The following is a 19,664-nucleotide window of genomic DNA, read 5'->3' as shown; positions in this document are numbered from 1 at the left end:
GTCGTGTCTGCTGAGGAAGTCTGCTTCCCAGTTGTCCACTCCCGGAATGAATACTGCTGACAGTGCTATCACATGATTTTCCGCCCAGCGAAGAATCCTTGCAGCTTCTGCCATTGCCCTCCTGCTTCTTGTGCCACCCTGTCTGTTTACGTGGGTGACTGCCGTGATGTTGTCCGACTGGATCAACACCGGCTGACCTTGAAGCAGAGGTCTTGCTAAGCTTAGAGCATTGTAAATGGCCCTTAGCTTCAGGATATTTATGTGAAGTGATGTCTCCAGGCTTGACCATAAGCCCTGGAAATTCCTTCCCTGTGTGACTGCTCCCCAGCCTCGCAGGCTGGCATCCGTGGTCACCAGGACCCAGTCCTGAATGCCGAATCTGCGGCCCTCTAGAAGATGAGCACTCTGCAACCACCACAGGAGGGACACCCTTGTCCTTGGTGACAGGGTTATCCGCTGATGCATCTGAAGATGCGACCCGGACCATTTGTCCAGCAGGTCCCACTGGAAAGTTCTTGCGTGGAATCTGCCGAATGGGATTGCTTCGTAGGAAGCCACCATTTTACCCAGAACCCTTGTGCATTGATGCACTGAGAGTTGGCTCGGTTTTAGGAGGTTCCTGACTAGCTCGGATAACTCCCTGGCTTTCTCCTCCGGGAGAAATACCTTTTTCTGGACTGTGTCCAGGATCATCCCTAGGAACAGAAGACGAGTCGTCGGAACCAGCTGCGATTTTGGAATATTGAGAATCCAATCGTGCTGCCGCAACACTACCTGAGATAGTGCTACACCGACCTCCAACTGTTCCCTGGATCTTACCCTTATCAGGGAATCGTCCAAGTAAGGGATAACTAAAATTCCCTTCCTTCGAAGGAATATCATCATTTCGGCCATTACCTTGGTAAAGACCCGGGGTGCCGTGGACCATCCATACGGCAGCGTCTGAACTGATAGTGACAGTTCTGTACCATAAACCTGAGGTACCCTTGGTGAGAAGGGTAAATTGGGACATGAAGGTAAGCATCCTTGATGTCCCGAGACATCATGTAGTCCCCTTCTTCCAGGTTCGCAATCACTGCTCTGAGTGACTCAATCTTGAATTTGAACCTCTGTATGTAAGTGTTCAAAGATTTTAGATTTAGAATCGGTCTCACCGAGCCGTCCGGCTTCGGTACCACAACAGTGTGGAATAATATCCCGTTCCCTGTTGCAGGAGGGGTACCTTGATTATCACCTGCTGGGAATACAGCTTGTGAATGGCTTCCAAAACGGTCTCCCTGTCAGAAGGAGACATCGGTAAAACCGACTTTAGGAAACGGCGAGGGGGAGACGTCTCGAATTCCAATTTGTACCCCTGAGATATCACCTGAAGGATCCAGGGGTCTACTTGCGAGTGAGCCCACTGCGCGCTGAAATTCATTGAGACGGGCCCCCCACCGTGCCTGATTCTGCTTGTAAAGCCCCAGCGTCATACTGAGGGCTTGGCAGAGGCGGGAGAGGGTTTCTGTTCCTGGGAACTGGCTGATTTCTGCAGCCTTTTTCCTCTCCCTCTGTCACGGGGCAGAAATGAGGAACCTTTTGCCCGCTTGTCCACGAAAAGACTGCGCCTGATAATACGGCGTCTTCTCATGTTGAGAGGCGACCTGGGGTACAAACGTGGATTTCCCAGCTGTTGCCCTGGCCACCAGGTCTGAAAGACCGACCCCAAATAACTCCTCCCCTTAATAAGGCAATAATTCCAAATGCCGTTTGGAATCCGCATCACCTGACCACTGTCGTGTCCATAACCCTCTACTGGTAGAAATGGACAACGCACTTAGACTTGATGCCAGTCGGCAAATATTCCGCTGTGCATCACGCATATATAGAAATGCATCTTTTAAATGCTCTATAGGCAGAAATATACTGTCCCTATTAGGGTATCAATATTTTCAGTCAGGGAATCCGACCACGCCAACCCAGCACTGCACATCCAGGCTGAGGCGATTGCTGGTCGCAGTATAACACCAGTATGTGTGTAAATACCTTTTAGGATGCCCTCCTGCTTTCTATCAGCAGGATCCTTAAGGGCGGCCATCTCAGGAGAGGGTAGAGCCCTTGTTCTTACAAGCGTGTGAGCGCTTTATCCACCCTAGGGGGTGTTTCCCAACGCACCCTAACCTCTGGCGGGAAAGGATATAATGCCAATAACATTTTAGAAATTATCAGTTGTTATCGGGGGAAAACCACGCATCATCACACACCTCATTTAATTTCTCAGATTCAGGAAAACTACAGGTAGTTTTTCCTCACCGAACATAATACCCCTTTTTGGTGGTACTCGTATTATCAGAAATGTGTAAAACATTTTTCATTGCCTCAATCATGTAACGTGTGGCCCTACTGGAAGTCACATTTGTCTCTTCACCGTCGACACTGGAGTCAGTATCCGTGTCGGCGTCTATATCTGCCATCTGAGGTAACGGGCGCTTTAGAGCCCCTGACGGCCTATGAGACGTCTGGACAGGCACAAGCTGAGTAGCCGGCTGTCTCATGTCAACCACTGTCTTTTATACAGAGCTGACACTGTCACGTAATTCCTTCCAACAGTTCATCCACTCAGGTGTCGACCCCCTAGGGGGTGACATCACTATTACAGGCAATCTGCTCCGTCTCCACATCATTTTTCTCCTCATACATGTCGACACAAACGTACCGACATACAGCACACACACAGGGAATGCTCTGATAGAGGACAGGACCCCACTAGCCCTTTGGGGAGACAGAGGGAGAGTTTGCCAGCACACACCAGAGCGCTATATATATATATATATATATATATATATATATATATATACACACACAGGGATAACCTTATATAAGTGTTTTTCCCCTTATAGCTGCTGTATCTTTAATACTGCGCGTAATTAGTGCCCCCCCCTCTCTTTTTTAACCCTTTCTGTAGTGTAGTGACTGCAGGGAAGAGCCAGGGAGCTTCCCTCCAACGGAGCTGTGAGGGAAAATGGCGCCAGTGTGCTGAGGAGATAGGCTCCGCCCCCTTCTCGGCGGCCTTATCTCCCGTTTTTCTATGTATTCTGGCAGGGGTTAAATGCATCCATATAGCCCAGGAGCTATATGTGATGCATTTTTTTGCCATCCAAGGTGTTTTTATTGCGTCTCAGGGCGCCCCCCCAGCGCCCTGCACCCTCAGTGACCGGAGTGTGAAGTGTGCTGAGAGCAATGGCGCACAGCTGCAGTGCTGTGCGCTACCTTGTTGAAGACAGGACGTCTTCTGCCGCCGATTTTCCGGACCTCTTCTGTCTTCTGGCTCTGTAAGGGGGCCGGCGGCGCGGCTCTGGGACCCATCCATGGCTGGGCCTGTGATCGTCCCTCTGGAGCTAATGTCCAGTAGCCTAAGAAGCCCAATCCACTCTGCACGCAGGTGAGTTCGCTTCTTCTCCCCTTAGTCCCTCGATGCAGTGAGCCTGTTGCCAGCAGGTCTCACTGAAAATAAAAAACCTAAAACTAAACTTTTCACTAAGCAGCTCAGGAGAGCCACCTAGTGTGCACCCTTCTCGTTCGGGCACAAAAATCTAACTGAGGCTTGGAGGAGGGTCATGGGGGGAGGAGCCAGTGCACACCAGGTAGTTCTAAAGCTTTACTTTTGTGCCCAGTCTCCTGCGGAGCCGCTATTCCCCGTGGTCCTTACGGAGTCCCCAGCATCCACTTAGGACGTTAGAGAAATAAAATCAAACCTTCCTTTTAGGAAAGGTTATTGAGAAAGTGGTTGCAGCTCAACTGGGAACCCACCTGACAACCCATGATATTTATAATCCATTCCCATCGGGATTCAGGAGAAGACATAGCACTGAAACAGCCCTGGTGTGTTCGGTCAAATGATCTTCTGATGGTAAGAGACAGATGTGACTGTTCAATCTTAATCCTTCTGGATCTCTCTGCAGTATTTGATATCATGAGATTCTGATTGAGCGCCTGAAAAATTGTGAACTGGACGGCACAGTCCTTAGCTGGTTCAAATCCTCTCTCATCGGCAGGTCACAAAGAGTTTCGCCTGGAGTATACTCATCATCACCAATGCCACTACCAGACGCCATGGCCTGGTCTATTACTGCTATGCAGATGATACACAACTGTACCTGTCCTTTGGTCCGGGTACTAAGTACCCAATAATACCCCTAAATGGCTGTCTAGCAGAGCTCCAGGAGTGGATGAGTGCCAGTTGGCTGCGACTGAATCCTGATAAAACAGAAGTCCTTATGGTATCAAAAGGAAGAGACTGTAGCCTAGCCAACCAATTGGACTTACACTTGGGAACTCAGAATTACAAAACACTGATCATGTACGGAATCTTGGTGTTGTCCTGGATGGAGGCTTGACACTTAAACATCAGCTATCAGCTACAATTAAATCCTCGATCTTGCATCTGAGGAACATACAAAAAAAAAAACAGCACTTCATTCCCTCTGAAGAGCTGGCAAAAGTCATACATGCATTTGTACCATCTCGGTTAGACTACTGCAATGCCCTCTACCTTGGTCTCCCAGCAAAAGAATTGCACCGCTTACAGCTGGTACAAAACGCAGCGGCCATGCTGTTACCCAACCAGGCCCGTTCCAGCCACATAACACCAATCCTCTACTCCCTTCACTGGCTGCCTATATGACAGCAAATTGTTTTCAAGATTGGCTTACTGGCTTTCAAAGCTCTTCATGACCAGGGCCCAAGGTACCGGAAGCAGCTTCTGACCCCATACTGCCCCACTCGATTACTGCAATCTGTAGATGAAGGACTATTAGCAGTACCTAGAATCTCCCATAATTCATCTGGGGGGCGAGCTTTTAGCTATGCGGCTGATTCTTTGGAACTCGCTTTCCCGCACAGTTTGAGGCCCGCACTCTAGAATTTTTCAAAAACAGACTCAATACTTTTCTGTTTACTCAGCATTTCCGTAATGTCGCTTTAAAATTACTACTACTACTACTTCTACTTTAAAAAAACTGGAACACATAAGTATAAAAGCCATACATAGACAGCCAATAAGCTAAATCTTTCAAGGAATAAGGAAAATATTAATCCACTTACATCACTAAAAATAAGTGCACCACCTGGACAAGGTATGTTGGAAGTAACTGCACTGGGAACAATCTGTCCAATACTACCACTGGCACACAACTCATATTGGACTAATATCAATCTATATTCACAGGATTTATTTAATTCTGTCTTGTAAAGTTTTTCTTGCGTCCTGTTCTATGCATTTTATGGACCTTACCAGATTTACTAAGATCATTCTGAAAGGGAATGGCTACAAAGCCGAACACAATACTGGGAAGCATCCTGTTAGTAAGGTATAACTTTAAAAGTAGACAAACACGCGTGTCGGGGAAAGGGCTCCGATATTTCTACTCTTTGAAAATACTTTTTTAAGCAGACACAAAAAAAAATAAAAAGTTTGTTTAATTTAAAGAGTGGCAATTTAAGGGTCTAGGTCAGGCATGTCCAAACTGCGGCCCTCCAGCTGTTGAGAAACTACATATCCCAGCATGCCCTCCCAACAACTGAACCACTTGCGTTTACAACGAATTTAGAAGTTTTCCTCAGAGTAAACCCACTAGCTGGAACTTCTTCAGGCTACACATACATTGGAGTTTGTGTTAACATACTAAAAGGCATAGACACCGCAAGAGTTTGAAGTGTGCTTATCATGCCTTTTAAACAGGTATGTGACAAAATAAACAATTTTGTTTAAAGACATACCTATTTGGAAATGCACATAAGCAATTTTACAATCAATTCTCAAAGCTGGGATGTTCTGTAGCTCCCGGGTTAAATATATGGAGCTATTGAATTAGCTACATAATTGGGAATCTGCAGCTGCACAAGGCCTGTTCTAGGCATGTGCGGAACGGGCCTTGCGATCTCGCCAGCACTTCCTCTCTGCCGGTGCCTGATTGACAGGCAGCGACATTGAATGGTGGGCAAGGATCAGGAGGCGGCCTGCGTTCCCAGAAACAGGGGGTGCGTTGCCCCCATTTTCTAGGAGTGGAGAGCCATGCAGATTTCCTGGCCTTGCAACCCGCGCTTCCATTGTTCAGATGAGTAAATTGGCGCTTACTCAGCTGGCCATCTGCATGGAAAATTGCGACATCGGTGACCGTACTGGGATCGCAGCAACATGCAGGAAGAGTCTCTTCTACTGACAAGTCTCCTGCATGCCCCTCCTGGAGATCGGACGAAAATACAATGTTGCTTGCATGCAGCATTACATTTCTGTCCATCTCTGAATCAGGCCCTCAGTTTGGTACAATGGGGTCAATTCTATTCAGCGACAGTTGAATAGCGCCAGGAGTTAGCTCCCGTCGCTATTCAATTCAGCTCATGTTACGTCGGCGAAGGCCCATTCTCGCCGACTTAACAGGTTGAATTGTGGGGAGAACGGGCATTCTCCGTCTTAACTCCCCGCCGCGATGCTGATTCCCGGCAGAATCAGCCTCGAGGCAGTACTTTTGTCGGTTTTCCTTTCTCATCCCCCGAGGGTGAGAGAAGAATTCCCGACAATTGGTGTCACTTGCCGCTGTATTGAATAGTGCCGGGAGCTAACTACCAGCGCTATTCAACTGTCGCTGAATAGAATTGACCCCAATGACTTTTACTTTATCTTCTGTTCCCATGTGCCGAACACATTTATTTTAGAAATATTGAATTTCAATGGTGTGTTGTTCATGGCCCAACCAGTAACATGCGGGCCAGGAGGTAAGAGTGGAATAACTCAATCTCATTTCTTTTAATTTACAATTCATAGAAATATGAATGCCAAGACTAATACAGCATCGCTACACTTACATGAGTCTGGATTACATTATAACAACCTTATTAACTGTATACGCCAGTGATAGGCAGTCTTATACACGTGAGGATCCGCAGGGGCGGTCCTTTATAACTACAAAGAGCAGAACATTACCCTTCAGCTTAGTAAGAAGTTAAAACAACAGGGTCGATTCAATTCAGCAACAGTTGAATAGCGCCGGGAATTAGCTCCTGACGCTATTCAATACAGCGACTAGTTACCCTCAATTGTCGGGAATTCTTCTGTCACCCCCAGGGGGTGAGAGAAGAAAACCGACAAAAGGGCTGCCGCGCGGCCGGCGCGAGGCTGATTCTGTCGGGAATCAGCATCGCCGCGGGTAGTTAAGTCGGAGAATGCCCGTTCTCCTGACAAAACAACCTGTTAAGTCCGCGAGTACGGGCATTCGCCGACTTAACTTTAGCTGAATTGAATAGCGTCGGGAGCTAATTCCCGGCGCTATTCAACTGTTGCTGAATTGACTTGACCCCAATGCATTTAATCAGAGACACTTATCTGTAGTAACATAATGAACATTTTTAACAAGTGTTACAAGCTGTTACAAACAGATCTGAAGAAGTTGGAACCACAAGTGAAGGCTCCAAGGGTTGCCCATTGCATATCTCTGGCTTATAAATTTGCATTGGACACTAATCTAGGGGGATGCAGTAACAATACCGCTAGTCGGGATCCCGGACATCACAATGCCGACGCTGTAATGGTGAAATACCGCCGCCGGAACCCTGGCACCACAGGATTTTCTCCCTCTATGGGTGTCCACAACACCCATAGATGTAGAATATAACCTGCAGCGCAGCAAGCCCGCAAGGGGCTTTCTAGCGCTCACCCTGCTGCCGGCATACCAGTGGCCAGGATCCCGATGTCGGTATACTGACGGCTGGGATCCCGGCCGCCGGTTTTTCATGCTGATCCCGATCTAGGATACACTGCCACTTCCCATTAAAAAATTAACAACTTGAAAAAATAAGATTTTAAACCTACCGGTAAATCTTTTTCTCCTAGTCCGTAGAGGATGCTGGGGACTCCGTAAGGACCATGGGGATAGACGGGCTCCGCAGGAGACATGGGCACTAAGAAAGAACTTTAGGTATGGGTGTGCACTGGCTCCTCCCTCTATGCCCCTCCTCCAGACCTCAGTTAGAGAAACTGTGCCCAGAGGACACGGTCAGTACGAGGAAAGGATTTTGTTAATCCAAGGGCAAGATTCATACCAGCCCACACCATTCACACAGTATAACTAGGGATATACGAACCAGTTAACAGTATGAAACAACACTGCATCAGACCGAGACTGACCAAAACTGTAACATAACCCTTATGTAAGCAAAAACTATATACAAGTCTTACAGAAGTAGTCCGCACTTGGGACGGGTGCCCAGCATCCTCTACGCACTAGGAGAAAAAGATTTACCGGTAGGTTTAAAATCTTATTTTCTCTTACGTCCTAGAAGATGCTGGGGACTCCGTAAGGACCATGGGGATTATACCAAAGCTCCCAAACGGGCGGGAGAGTGCGGATGACTCTGCAGCACCCATTGAGCAAACATGAGGTCCTCCTCAGCCAGGGTATCAAACTTGTAGAACTTTGCAAAGGTGTTTGAACCCGACCAAGTAGCAGCTCGGCACAATTGCAATGCCGAGACCCCTCGGGCAGCCACCCAAGAAGAGCCCACCTTCCTAGTGGAATGGGCCTTAATCGATTTTGGTAACGGCAATCCAGCCGTTGAATGAGCCTGCTGAATTGTGTTACATATCCAGCGAGCAATAGTCTGCTTTGAAGCAGGAGCGCCAACATTGTTGGCAGCATACAGGACAAACAGTGCTTCTGTTTTTCTGACCCTAGCCGTTCTGGCTACGTAAATTTTCAAAGCCCTGACCACATCAAGGGACTCTGAATCCTCCAAGTCTCGCGTAGCCACAGGCACCACAATCGGTTGGTTCATATGAAAAGATGAAACCACCTTAGGCAAGAATTGAGGACGGGTCCGCAATTTCGCTCTATCCATATGGACAATCAGATAGGGCTTTTAGTGATAAAAGCCTCCAATTCCGAAACTCGCCTAGCCGAAGCCAAGGCTAACAACATGACCACCTTCCAGGTGAAATATTTCAACACCACTGACTTAAGTGGTTCAAACCGATGAGACTTAAGGAACCGTAACACCACGTTAAGGTCCCAAGGCGCCACCGGCGGTACAAAAGGAGGCTAAAAATGCAGTACTCCCTACACAAACGTTTGTACTTCAGGAAGAGAAGCCAAATCTTTTTGGAAGAAATTGGATAAGGCCGAAATTTGAACCTTTATCGATCCTAATTTTAGGCCCAAGTTCACTCCAGTTTGAAGGAAGTGAAGCAGACAGCCCAAAAGGAATTCCTCCGTAGAGCATTCCTGGCCTCACATCAGGAAACATATTTTTGCCATATTCGGTGATAATGTTTCAATGTCACTTCCTTCCTAGCCTTAATTAGGGTAGGAATGACCTCCTCCGGAATAACCATTACCGCTAGGATCCTGCGTTGAACCGCCATGCCGTCAAACGCAGCCGCGGTAAGTCTGGGAACAGACAGGGCCCCTGCTGCAGCAGGTCCTGTCTTAGACGAAGAGGTCACGGATTCTCTGTGAGCTTTTCCTGCAGATCTGGTCCTCCGTGTCCAATCTGGAACAATGAGAATTGGTCTCACTCCTCTTTTTCTTATTATCCTCAACCCCATGGGTATGAGAGGAAGAGGAGTAAACACAGAAACTGACCGGAGCACCCACGGTGTCACTAGGGCGTCCACAGCTTACTGCCTGAGGGTCTCCTGACCTGGCGCAATAACTCTGCGGCTTTGTGTTGAGGCGGGACGCCATCATGTTTATCAGTGGCAGTCTCCACCGAATTGCAATCTGTGCCAAGACTTCCTGATGAAGTCCCCACTCTCCAGGACGTAGGTCGTGTCCGCTGAGGAAGTCTGCTTCCCAGTGGTCCACTCCCGGAATGAACACTGCTGACAGTGCGCTTACATGATTCTCCGCCCAGCGAAGAATTCTGGTGGCTTCCGCCATCGCCACTCTGCTCCTTGTGCCGCCTTGGCGGTTTACATGAGCTACCGCGGTGACGTTGTCCGACTGGATCAGAACCGGTTGGTCGCGAAGTAAGGTCTCCGCCTGACGTAGGGCGTTGTATATGGCCCTTAGTTCCAAGAAGTGAAGACAAGTCTCTTGACTTGACCAAAGACCTTGGACATTGTATTTTTCCCTGTGTGACTGCTCCCCAACCTCGGAGGCTCGCGTCCGTGGTCACCAGGATCCAGTCCTGAATGCCGATCCTGCGGCCCTATAGAAGGTGAGCATCTTGCAGCCACCACAGGAGAGAGATACCCTGGCCCTGGGGGAGAGGGTGATCAACTGATGAATCTGTAGATGTGACCCGGACCACTTGTCCAGTAGGTCCCATTTGAAAGACCTCGCATGGAACCTGCTGAAGGGAATGATTGTCCCCGGACTCGGGTGCAGCGATGCCGACACCTGTCTTGGTTTCAAAAAGTTCCTGACCAGAGTCATGAGTTCCTGGGCCTTCTCTATCTGAAGGTAAACCCCTTTCTGGTCCGTATCCAGAATCCTATCCAAGAAGGGCAGACTAGTCATAGGAACCAACTGTGACTTCCGGATATTGAGAAACTAGCAGTGTTGCTGTGACACCTTCAGCGAAAGTGACACACTGTTCAACAACTGCTCTTTTGATCTCGCCTCATAGGAGATCGTCCAAGTATGGGATAACTGTGACTCCTTGCTTGCGTAGGAGCACCATCATTTCTGCCAATTACCCTGAAATTGGTAATGACAATACTGTACCGCAATTGTCAGGTACGCCTGATGGGGTGGATAAATGGGAACATGAAGGTATGCAGCCTTTATGTCTAGATACACCATCAAATCCCCCCTTTCCAGGCTGGCCATGATCGCTCTGAGCGATTCCACTTTAATTTTGAACCTTTTCTATTATGGGTTCAGAGGTTTTAATTTTAAATAGGTCTGACCGAACCGTACGTATTCGGGACTACAGCCAAGGTTGAGTAATAGCCCCTTCCTTGTTGCAGGAGGAGAACCTTGAGCACCACCTGTTGGAGATACAATGTGTGAATTGTATTTAATATAACTCCCCTTCTGGGGGAGAAGCCGGTAGGTCCGATAAGGAAAAACCGGCGAGGAGGCACCTTTCGAATTCCTTTGTAACCTTGAGAACAATTTTCATTGCCCCGGGATCCACCTGTGAGTGAACTCAGATGTGACTGAAGAGTCAAATACGCGCTCCCCCTGGGACGGACTCCCTTAGCGGAGCTCCCGCATCCTGCGGTGGATGTAGTAGAGGCCGGGGAGGACTTCTGTTCCTGGGAACTAGCTGTGCCCCGTGCCCTACCTCTGGTAAGAAAGGACGCTCCTCATACTTTTTTGTTATTCTGCGACCGAAAGGACTGCATTTGATAATGTCGTGCTTTCTTAGTCTGTGAGGGAATATAAGGCAAAATATCAGAATTACCAGCTATAGCTGTGGAGACCAGGTCCGAGAGCCCTTCTCCACACAATTCCTCAGCCTTGTGAGGTAAACCCTCCATATGCCTCTTTTAGTCGGCATCACCTGTCCATTGCATGTTCCACAGGACAAGTCTAGCAGAAATCAACATAGCGTTGACTCTAGAACCCAGTAGACTAACGTCTCTTTGGGCATGTCTTATATATATATATATATATATATATATATATATATATATATATATATATATATATATGCCAACATCTTTTACACACACACACACACACACATATATATATATATATATATATATATATATATATATATATATATATATATATATATATATATACATACATACATACATACATACATACATACATACATACACACACACACTAGGGGCATCCTTATCTAGGGTTTCAAACTCCGCTGATAAGGTATCTGACTACGCTGCTACAGCGCTATAAACCCATGCCGACCCAATCGCCGGTCTGAGTAGTGTACCAGAATGTGTGTAAATGGACTTCAAAGTACTTTTACTGCATGCTATCTGCAGGATCCCTGAAGATAGCTGTTAAGTCAGCGCTACCTTTTTGGTTAAACGTGTCAATGCCTTGTACACCCTAGGGGAAGATTCCCATCGTATCCTGGCCCCATTAGGGAAAGGATACTCCCTTAGAATTCTTTTTGGGAAGCTGCAGCTTCTTGTCTGGAGATTCCCGCTCTTTTTCTTCATGAGAGGAGGGAAATTTACCTCAGCTCTCTTCCCCTTAAACATTGTACCCTCGTGTCAGGGACAGATGAGTCATCAGTGATATGCAAAACATCTTTTATTACAATAATCATATATTGAATACTTTTCTGCCAGTCTTGGCTGTACTTTGCATTAACGTAGTCGACATTGGAGTCAGACTCCATGTCGATATCAGTGTCTATTATTTTGGATAGTGAGCGTTGTGAGACTCTGAAAGTCTCTGTGACATAGGGACAGACATGGGTAGATTCCCTGTCTGTTCTCTAATCTTTTGTGTAATAAATTCATCTTAGCCCTTAATTTCACATATCCCATCAGGCGTCGGCGTTGTCGACGGAGACACCACACACACACACACACACATTTGCTCCATCTCCTCCATAGGAGAGCCTTTTACCTCAGACATGTCGACACACACGTACCGACACATCACACACTCAGGGAATGCTCTTCTGAAGACAGTTCCCCCACAAGGCACTTTGGAGAGACAGAGAGAGTATGCCAGCACACACCCCAGCGCAATATGACCCAGGAAAAAAACAGCAATTTAATGTTTACCCCGTAGCGCTGTTATTAATATCTGCGCCGAATTATGTGCCCCCCTCTTCTTTAAAACCCTCTTTTCTACCGTGGTATAAGCAGGGGAGAGTCCGGGGAGCTTCATCTCAGCGGTGCTGTGGAGAAAAACATGGCGCTGGTGAGTGCTGAGGGAGAAGCCCCGCCCCCTCGGCAGCGGGCTTCAGTCCCGCTAAAAGTGTAAAATTGGCGGGGGCTCATGCATATATACAGTGTCCAGCTGTATATATGCTCTCTTTTGCCAAATAAGAGGTTTATATTGCTGCCCAGGGCGCCCCCCCCTGCGCCCTGCACCCTTACAGTGACCGGAGTATGTGAGGTGTGTGGGAGCAATGGCGCACAGCTGCCGTGCTGCGAGTTACCTCAGTGAAGCTCACAAAGTCTTCTGCCGCCTTTTGAAGCCTTCTTTCTCATACTCACCCGGCTTCTTTCTTCTGGCTCTGTGAGGAGGACGGCGGCGCGGCTCTGGGACGAACGTCCAGGGCGAACCTGTGTACCGACTCCCTCTGGAGCTAATGGTGTCCAGTAGCCTAAGAAGCAGAGCCTATCATTTAAGTAGGTCTGCTCCCCTCTCCTCAGTTCCTCGATGCAGGGAGTCTGTTGCTAGCAGTGCTCCCTGAAAATAAAAAACCTAACAAATATACTTTCTTAGCAGGAAACTCAGGAGAGCTCCCTGCAGTGCACCCATCTGCCTCTGGGCACAGTCTCAAACTGAGGTCTGGAGGAGGGGCATAGAGGGAGGAGCCAGTGCACACCCAGAGTCAAGTTCTTTCTTAAAGTGCCCATGTCTCCTGCGGAGCCCGTCTATTCCTCATGGTCCTTACGGAGTCCCCAGCATCCTCTAGGACGTTAAAGAAATCTGTGTTACGGAATATTCCGCATTTCGGAATATTTGGATATGGGATACTCAACCTGTAGTAAGAAATTGGGGCGATTATCAACATAACCCAATGTGAGATGCGATAGTTCACATGGTCACTGTATGTTATAGTTAAATATAGAAGAGACTCAATTGGTGATTATTATTATTATTACATTTTATTTATAGGGCGCCACAAGTGTTTCGCAGCGCCGTACAAAGGACAGTACAGGGAGACAAAACTTAGCATAACAGTAAATAAATAACAAAAATGGAGTGCAGGTAACAAAGAGCAACACAGTTCTCAAAACATAATACAGCTTAGATGAAAGTAGCGAAGGAGTAATCATTGTACTACTTGGGGCTGGCGGCCATAGATAGAGATGAGCCTTTACCAGCAGGAGAGAAAGCAGGTAAAGATGGTCGCTGAGTGAAATATGTCAAGAAGAGGGTTTAGACAAGAGGAAAGAGGGCCCTGCTCTGAAGAGCTAACAATCTAGTGGGGAGGGGCAACAGACAGATGACATGAGGTGCAAGCAAGCAGGTAGAAGCCTGATGGTGGTATGCGAGCAAAGCAGAGATGTCCAAGGCATGGGGCAGGGGGATGGAGGAGCAGCCTAAGGACTAGGTTATGCATTGCAGGGGTACGCTTTGATAAATAGGTGTGTTTTCAATGCCCGTTTGAAGCTTTGCAAGGTCGGGGAGAGTCTAATGGAGCGGGGGAGCGCATTCCACTGAAGGGGTGCAGCACGGGCAAAATCCTGAACTCGTGCATGGGAAGCAGTGACCAAGGCAGAGGAGAGGCGACGGTCATCAGCCGACCGTAGTAGGCGGGAGGGAGTATGAAGGGAGAGGAGGTTGGAGATGTAGGGAGCAGTGGAATTAGAGATGGCCTTGTATGTGAGGGTGAGGAGTTTGAAGAGGATTCTGTAGGGGAATGGGAGCCAGTGTAGATTTTGTTGAAGGGGAGTGACAGATGTGGAGCGGCGGGAGAGGAAGATGAGCCTAGCTGCAGAGTTGAGGACAGATTGGAGGGGAGCGATGTGGGAGCAAGTGAGGCCAGTGAGGAGCACATTGCAGTAGTCAAGTCGTGAGATGACCAGTGAGTGGATGATAAGTTTAGTTGCACTCTGGGAGAGAAATGGCCTGATGCGAGCAATGTTGCGTAGCTGGAACCGACAAGATTGCGCCAGAGCTTGGATGTAGGGTGCAAAGGAGAGGGAGGAGTCAAGAGTGACGCCCAGGCAGCGGAGTTGGGGAACGGATGAGATGATAGTGTTGTCAACAGTGATAGAGATATTTGTAGGGGGTGTTGCTCTGGCTGGGGGAAAGATAATAAGTTCAGTTTTATCCATGTTGAGCTTCAGGGAGCGCTCAGACATCCAGGAGGAGATGGCAGAGAGGCAGCTGGAGACCTGAGAGAGGACAGAGGGGGACAGATCAGGACAGGAGAGGTAGAGTTGTGTGTCATCAGCATAGAGGTGGTATTGAAGGCCAAATGAGTTAATGATCGCACCCAGGGAAGAGGTGTAGAGGGAGAACAGAAGGGGGCCTAGGACAGAACCCTGAGGGACACCAACAGGAAGGATGGAAGGGTGTGAGGTGGTTCCGGAGGCAGACACAGAGAAGGAGCGGTTAGTGAAGTATGAGGTAAACCAGTCAAGGACGGTGCTAGAGAGACCAACATTTTGGAGTGTGCGGAGGAGGAAAGGGTGATCCACGGTGTCAAAGGCAGCAGAGAGGTCCAGAAGGATGAGCAAAGAGAAGTGGCCCTTGGATTTGGCCGAAAGCAGGTCACTGGTGACTTTCACCAGGGCAGTCTCGGTGGAGTGGAGTGGGCAAAAGCCACATTGTAGTGGATCAAGGATGGAGTGGTCAGAGAGGTAGCTTGTGAGACGGCTGTAGACCAGTCGTTCAAGTAGTTTGGAGGCAAAAGGGAGAAGAGAGATGGGGCGGTAGCTAGTGAGTGATGAAGTGTCGAGGTTGGCTTTTTTGAGAATAGGGGACTCCAGAGCACCAGGTTATGATATATTACATCAACTGAGATAAATCGGTACAAACCAACAGGAGAAAAAAAACTTCTTGTAAGCAAGTACAATAACCTGCGATACATGTGGCAAAACGTATATACATAAAATGTTACACTGGTAACAAAATGTACACACAAACAGAAATATCTATGGTGGCACTCAGTGCGGATGCACATTAACAATAACATCAGCTGTTGTGGGGTCGGGGTGACAGCCAGGAACCAACACAGATTATGTTCTCAGGACAACACGTTCTAGAACCTCAACTCCATCTTGAAATTGTTCATGAACTTATTCCACTAAACCCAAAGCCTTCAGTCTTCCCCCAGTAACCCCTCGGACTATGTTGACTCCGCTGTAAATGAACATGGCACAACTTCAGACATCATGGACCAGAACTATAGGAGCAATCTCATTAATGTATATGAACATCCAGCACCACTACTCATCATCAAACAGCAAAACATAAGGACTTCAGCACCAGATCGCTGTCACTTAAAAGACATTTCAGTAAAGGTGGTATCATAAAAGATAAGTGTTGATGACCATGCAAGCCCTGGATCATACATGTTCTATCTCCGAGTTATAGGTCCCTGTGACCATGCAAGTGTTCTAAATCACACATACATGTCCCATCTATGAGTTACAGGAGCATGTGACCATGCAAGTATTCTAAATCATACATGTTCCACCGGAGTGACAGGTCCCTGTGACTATGCAAGTTCTAAATCATACATACATGTACCACCTCATAACAAGTGTTATCATGTATGTCCCAGCTAGTAGCAAGTGACTGGACCCTGTGACCATGCAATCTCTTAATCATACATTTCCCAGCTCAGAGTAAGTGACAGGTCATTGTGATCTTGTAAGCCATGAATCATACATGTCCAAGCTCATAGCAAGTAACAGGACCTGTGAACATGCATCCTATATCATACATGTCCCAGCTCAGAGCAAGTGACAGGTCCCTGTGACCATGCATGTCCCAGCTCACAGTAGATGACAGGTCCCTGTGACCATGCATGTCCCAGCTCACAGTAGATGACAGGTCCCTGTGACCATGCATGTCCCAGCTCAGAGCAGCTGACCGGTCCCTGTGACCATGCATGTCCCAGCTCAGAGCAGCTGACCGGTCCCTGTGACCATGCATGTCCCAGCTCAGAGCAGCTGACCGGTCCCTGTGACCTTGCATGTCCCAGCTCACAGTAGATGACAGGTCCCTGTGACCATGCATGTCCCAGCTCACAGTAGATGACAGGTCCCTGTGACCATGCATGTCCCAGCTCAGAGCAGCTGACCGGTCCCTGTGACCATGCATGTCCCAGCTCAGATGACAGGACCCTGTAACCATGCATGTCCCAGCTCAGATGACAGGTCCCTGTGACCATGCATGTCCCAGCTCAGAGCAGCTGACCGGTCCCTGTGACCATGCATGTCCCAGCTCAGATGACAGGACCCTGTAACCATGCATGTCCCAGCTCAGATGACAGGTCCCTGTGACCATGCATGTCCCAGCTCAGATGACAGGACCCTGTAACCATGCATGTCCCAGCTCAGATGACAGGACCCTGTAACCATGCATGTCCCAGCTCAGATGACAGGACCCTGTAACCATGCATGTCCCATCTCAGATGACAGGACCCTGTAACCATGCATGTCCCATCTCAGATGACAGGACCCTGTAACCATGCATGTCCCAGCTCAGATGACAGGTCCCTGTGACCATGCATGTCCCAGCTCAGATGACAGGTCCCTGTGACCATGCATGTCCCAGCTCACAGCAGATGACAGGTCCCTGTGACCCCATGCATGTCCCAGCTCACAGTAGATGACCGGTCCCTATGACCATGCATGTCCCAGCTCACAGTAGATGAGCGGTCCCTGTGACCATGCATGTCCCAGCTCACAGCAGATGACAGGTCCCTGTGACCATGCAAGCCCTGATTACTACTTGTCCCAGGTCAGAACAAATGATAGGCCCTTTGATCATGCATGTCTCAGCTGAGAACAGATGACAGGTCCCTGTGACCATAGCCCTGGATCATACAAGTCCCAGCTCAGAGCAGATGACAGGTGGGCCCCACTGACGGCAGCAGACTGTATGACACATGAAACACTGTGCTGCTGCCTATACACAAGACGTAGATCAGTATTCCTAAACCTCACATGATTATCACCAGGTATATACCTATACAACACATACACATCCCAATAATAATCTACATCCCCACATATGCAGCTTACCCCTATACAGCAGGTACACAGATCACTGTACAGCACATATATCCTATGCTCAAAAGATATACACCTCCCTATATACAGTACATATATCCCTGCATACAATAGGTATACAGCACACAGATCCCTAAATTTAGTAAATGTATATAGCACAGATCCCTAATTATATATACAGTACATAGTAGGTATATAGCACATAGGACACCTATATACTACAGGTATTCAGCACACTGACCCCTATATACAGACGGTAGATCAATATATACTGCACATAGGATCCCTATATGTAACAGGTATACAGCAGGTAGATCACTATATACTGCTTATAGATCCCTAGAAACAGCAGATACATCCCTTTATACAGCAGGTATACAGCACACAGATCCCTATATACAGCAGGTATACAGCACACAGATCCCTATATACAGAACAGATACCTATACACAGCAAGTATATACAGCACATAGGACCCTACATACAGCAAGTATATACAGCACATAGGACCCTACATACAGCAGGTATACAGCACACAGATCCCTATATACATTACAGCAGGACCATACAGCACATAGGACCCCTGTATACAGCAGGTGATGTATATACAGCACATAGGACCCCTGTATACAACAGGTATACAGCAAACAGATCCCTATACACAGTACAGCAGGTATATGCAGCACACAGGACCCCTGTATACAGCAGGTGATGTATATACAGCAGATAGGAGCCCTGTATACAGCAGGTGAGGTATATACAGCAGATAGGAGCCCTGTATACAACAGGTATACAGCAAACAGATCCCTATACACAGTACAGCAGGTATATGCAGCACACAGGACCCCTGTATACAGTAGGTGAGGTATGTACAGCAGATAGGAGCCCTGTATACAGCAGGTGAGGTATATACAGCAGATAGGAGCCCTGTATACATACAGCACACATAGAGATAGATCCGTGTCCCCATCAGATGCGTTACCGGGGTCTCTCTCTCTCAGCTGAGGGACGCCGGGTACACCGGGGGCTTAGCCACACCCACACAGAATAATCATCCCCCCGGCCGGACCGGGCCCCCCGACAACAGTCCCCGTGCGGCGGCGGCGGAGGAGGAGGCCGGCGCCCTGCACCGATGCCGGGACTGGGAATGTCACCGTGCTGCGCGGGGAGAGAGTACCCCCGTGTCCGGGGAGGGAAGAGGGAGATTTGGGAGGGGGGATCCTTACCCTGCTCGTCTCCCCGCTATGCGCCGCTCCGGTCACAGCAGCACCGAGCACATAGCAGCGGATGGGTCACACGCTCCGGCTCCCCGCCCTCATCCCCGCACATATCCCGGTGCACGGCTCCCCGGCACTGCCGCTGCTCAGCTGCTGGGGGAGGCGGCGGCGGTTCCTCGGGTCCCGGCCGTGCAGGATGGATGGATGGATGGAGAGAGGCGGGGGGGTGAGAGAGGGGGGGGGGAGTCACAAAATGGCGCGCGTTTCCAAAGCTGCGGAGCAGGGGAGGGGGGAGAGCTGGGAAACCACCAGCAGCAACAGCTACGCCCCCGCCTCCCCCTCACACCGGAGCCCCGCACCGTAACAGCAGCGGCATCTCCTCCTCCTCATCATCACCGTGAGGGGGAGACTCTCGCCACATCACCACACACACACACCGAGCAGTCAGGCTGTACAGCTTTATTACACGCCCGGGCTCTCCGCACACGCATCACACTCTATGTACATCGGGCGGGAAGCCCCGGGGTGTGCTGAGGGGAGAACGGGGAAAAGAGAGAGAGAAAAAAACGAATAACAAAATGGCGGCGGGGTGAGCGCGTTGCCATGGCGAC

At 48.7% G+C, this 19,664-nt stretch overlaps 1 protein-coding gene across 2 annotated transcripts in view; it reads right to left on the bottom strand.

Annotated features, from left to right (window-relative positions):
* Positions 1-19,422, bottom strand: part of DYRK1A (dual specificity tyrosine phosphorylation regulated kinase 1A) — a 155,607-nt gene extending 136,185 nt beyond the window's left edge. The window contains exon 1 of one of the 2 annotated variants that reach the window (XM_063956566.1): positions 19,063-19,422. The gene's annotated coding sequence lies outside the window, so the exon portion shown is untranslated. Of the gene's footprint in view, positions 1-18,775; positions 19,005-19,062 lie in introns of those variants that run through there. The other variant, XM_063956567.1, reaches the window with a different exon arrangement.
* Positions 19,423-19,664: the final 242 nt, after the last annotated feature.

The sequence above is a fragment of the Pseudophryne corroboree genome, chromosome 2 (genome assembly GCF_028390025.1).
Source record: "Pseudophryne corroboree isolate aPseCor3 chromosome 2, aPseCor3.hap2, whole genome shotgun sequence".
NCBI classification, from domain to species: domain Eukaryota; kingdom Metazoa; phylum Chordata; class Amphibia; order Anura; family Myobatrachidae; genus Pseudophryne; species Pseudophryne corroboree.
Note: the sequence above shows the minus strand (reverse complement) of the source record. Positions and strands in the feature narration are given on the sequence as shown.